This window comes from Chiloscyllium plagiosum, chromosome 38 (assembly GCF_004010195.1).
Source record: "Chiloscyllium plagiosum isolate BGI_BamShark_2017 chromosome 38, ASM401019v2, whole genome shotgun sequence".
In the NCBI taxonomy this organism is placed as follows: Eukaryota; Metazoa; Chordata; class Chondrichthyes; order Orectolobiformes; family Hemiscylliidae; genus Chiloscyllium; species Chiloscyllium plagiosum.
In genome coordinates this window covers 14710173-14713688 of record NC_057747.1, presented here as the reverse complement: position 1 = coordinate 14713688, position 3516 = coordinate 14710173, and positions in this window count along the sequence as shown.

The window sequence follows — 3516 nt, the reverse complement described above, 5'->3', positions numbered from 1 at the left end:
CGGGGAGTGTTCCCTGACACTGCTGACTTGTGCCAAGTAGATGGTGGACAGGCTTTGGGGAGTCAGGTGGGGAGTTACTCACGACAGTATACCTACCCTCTGACCTGTATTTATGTAGCAAGCCCAGTTGAGTTTCTGGTCAATGATAGCCCCCAGGATGTTGACAGTGGGAGCTTCAGTAATTGTTACACCATTGAATGTCGAGGGGTAGTAGTTAGATTGTCTCTTATTGGAGATGGTCATTGTCTGTATTTGTGTGGCATGAATGTTACTTGCCACTTGTCAGCCCAATCCTGAATATTGTCTAGATCTTCTCGCATTCAAATATGGACTGCTTGAGTATCTGAGGAGACATCAATACTACTGATTATTATGCAATCATCAGTAAACATCCCTACTTCTGACTTGGTAATGGAGGGAAGGTCGTTGGTGAAGCAGCTGAAAATGGTTAGGCCTGAGGAACTCCTACAGAGATGCCCTGGAGCTGAGATGACTGACCTCCAACAACCATTTTCCTATGTGCCAGATTTGACTCCTAAAGTGCTTGCTCTCGATTCCCATTGATTACAATATTGCTGGGCTCCTAGATGCCACACTCAGTCAAATGCCACCTTAATGTCAAGAGCTGTCACTATTATCTCTCTTTGAAAGTCATGCTTTTTGTCTATGTTTGAACCAAGGCTGTAATGAGGTCAGGAGGGAGATGCTGGCTTAGTGGTATTAACCCAAAGAGACAGGTAATGTCTGGGGACCCAAGTTCAAATCCTGCCATGCCAGACGGTGAAATTTGAATTCAATAAAAATCTGAGATTAAGAGTCTAATGATGACCATGAATCCATTGTCGATTGTCAGAAAACCCCATCTGGTTCACTAATATCCTTTAGGGAGGATCCTTACGAGGCTTGGCCTACATAGAACTCCAGACCCACAGCAATGTCATTGACTCTTAACCGCCCGCTGCTCTGCTCTAATGTCTCCTTATGTGGTAGTGTCATGTTTTGTTTTATAACGCTTCAGGTAACCTTCTTAGAGTGTTTAATTGTGTTAAAAGTAATGTATGTGCACGTAACATAAATAAGGGTACAAATATAAGTTGTTGTCTTGGTGCAGAGTCAATGACTGCATCGAAAAACCAAGAAAGGACACCACAGGGATAAATTAAAATATCTGGGAAAAAATAACATTTATCAAAGTGACCTGTGAGGAAAATGATCAATACTATCATAAAGATCACAGATCACAAATATATATAGCAGGATAAAAATAGATAACACCATTTAATAATTGATGCAACTTGAAGAATAAGCATAATAAGTGATAAATGAATTTTCACATTGATATTTGTGAAGTATTACATTTTGGTAAGTGAAATAGTGATTCCACATGTTACTTGGAAAATATGAATCTATGTGGGATAGAGGAACAAAGGGAGTATGAGTACAGAAATCATTTAGTGGAAATGCAGTTTGATGAGGCCATAAAATAAAACAACACTAGGATCTATATCTAACAGGATAGGATTGAAACGTAGAGAATTATGATGAACTTATATTGAAGCTTGGTTATAGCACACTTGAGTATCACTGGCCCTGGTGAAAGGCCAGAAAGCTGGGGATGAATTTTACCAAAATATCGGTTAAATGTCAACTTCAGGCAGTTTTAAGAGTTTCTCTTATAATCTCAAATGAGTTATCGCATGTAATTCTACACTGCTCACCTCATTCTGTACACATCATGTGTCAATTATATATTTGCATTATTAGGCTAGTGGAAATACTTGTTGTCTGGCCAGAACCTTCTGGGATTTGAGCCCTTGGCATCACATTTATAGGCCAGCTGTGCATGAGACCAAACACAGCTAGCCAGGAATAGCCCTTCAATGAGGGGGACAGACATGAGAAAGCAAGGCTTCTGAGAGCACATGGGTGACACAGTTGACACTTCATTTCTTGAACAACAGGATGAGCAAAAGAAATACAAATGAAAAAGATATATTCGCCTCAAGAAATAAATAGAGGCAAATTTACAGTCTCTGACTGATCACCTACACCTGGCTCACATCTATTGGAAGTATATGTCAACGTAGTTGCGTCTGGTTCATTGTGCTTGATGTTGCAGTGTCCAATTATGCTGAAGGTGATGTTTTTCCTGCTCAATATCCTCATCTTCCTCCTCCTGCTCTCCCAGTATTTTCCTCACGGCATCCCCAACCCTCATAATTAACTCCCTAACTTGCAAACCACAGCAGAAGCCCCTAATAAGCTTGACATTAATTGTGCAGACCCCAAAAACTTACTGTGGCTCTACCCCCAACCAACTTGAGATAACAGTCCCAACTGATGAGATCCTTGAGATGATCTATGCAGCTCCCTGGCTGATACTAATTCCAGGGTTGGTTACACCGGACCTGCAGGACTGACACTGGCCTACTCCCTAGTCTGTGACCCACCCCACCAAGGCTCCTGCTCTGCCAGTCTTACTATTTCAAGCAACATTTGCCTTCACTCGCTCTTGTTCCCCTGAACCTTCCACATTACTAACCTCTGCATGCCCTACTCACTTCCTCAGAACACCTCCACATATCCATCCACCTGCAAGAGCCCTAACTGCCTGCCACCCTCTTTCACCTCACTCAACCCCACTTATTCCAGGAGATGCCAGTCCACAATTGGGCAGAAAGAGCCTGGACGAGTGGAGGACTGCTCAACTTCAGGTTCTGCACTCACAACGAGAAGAGAATCCTGCCCTTCACAGGAGACATGGGATTACCAATACATCAATCAAGGAAGGACCATTCTTCAATCCATTGCAACTCCCACAGTGACCCTGCTGCCAGCATCACCTACTGCACACCAGATCTTATTATCAGCCACTACATCTTCGTTCTACTCTGCAGGGATGACCAAAATCTCAGTGGAGACTTGGCAGGCTCACCAGAAGCTGCCTCCTTGATCTCTGAGGAAGCAAGAGCAAGTCTGCCTCCTGCACCTCCCACCAGCTCAGATACTGGAACCTGGATGGGCATGTTATGCTTAGAAAGCACGGGACCACAACATGATGAACATCTCTCAGGGACAGCGCTTCAGCTGGCTGAGAATGAAATTCCCCAAGATGCTGGCACTTAAAGGACAGCCAAAAGATGGGGCACCTGTCCAGCCCAGACAGGAGATGACCCTGTGGTGTCAGGAGTCAGGGACTTTGTGCAAATGAACAAGAAGAAACACGAGTGGCAGAAAGATATGTGGGATACAATATCTCTGGCTCTCATTATCTAGATGCTATGGCAATGCAGCTATGCCATAGGCACCAAGCTGACTACAGGAGTAGTGCCAGAAGATTGGAGGCTAGCAAATGTGGTTCTCTTGTTCAAGAAGGGGAGTAGGGATAACCCTAGTAACTATAGGCCGGTGAGTCTCACTTCTGTTGTGGGCAAAATCTTAGAGAGAATTGGAAGGGATAGGATTTATGAACATCTGGATAGGAATAAGGTGATTAAGGATAGTCAGCATGGTTTT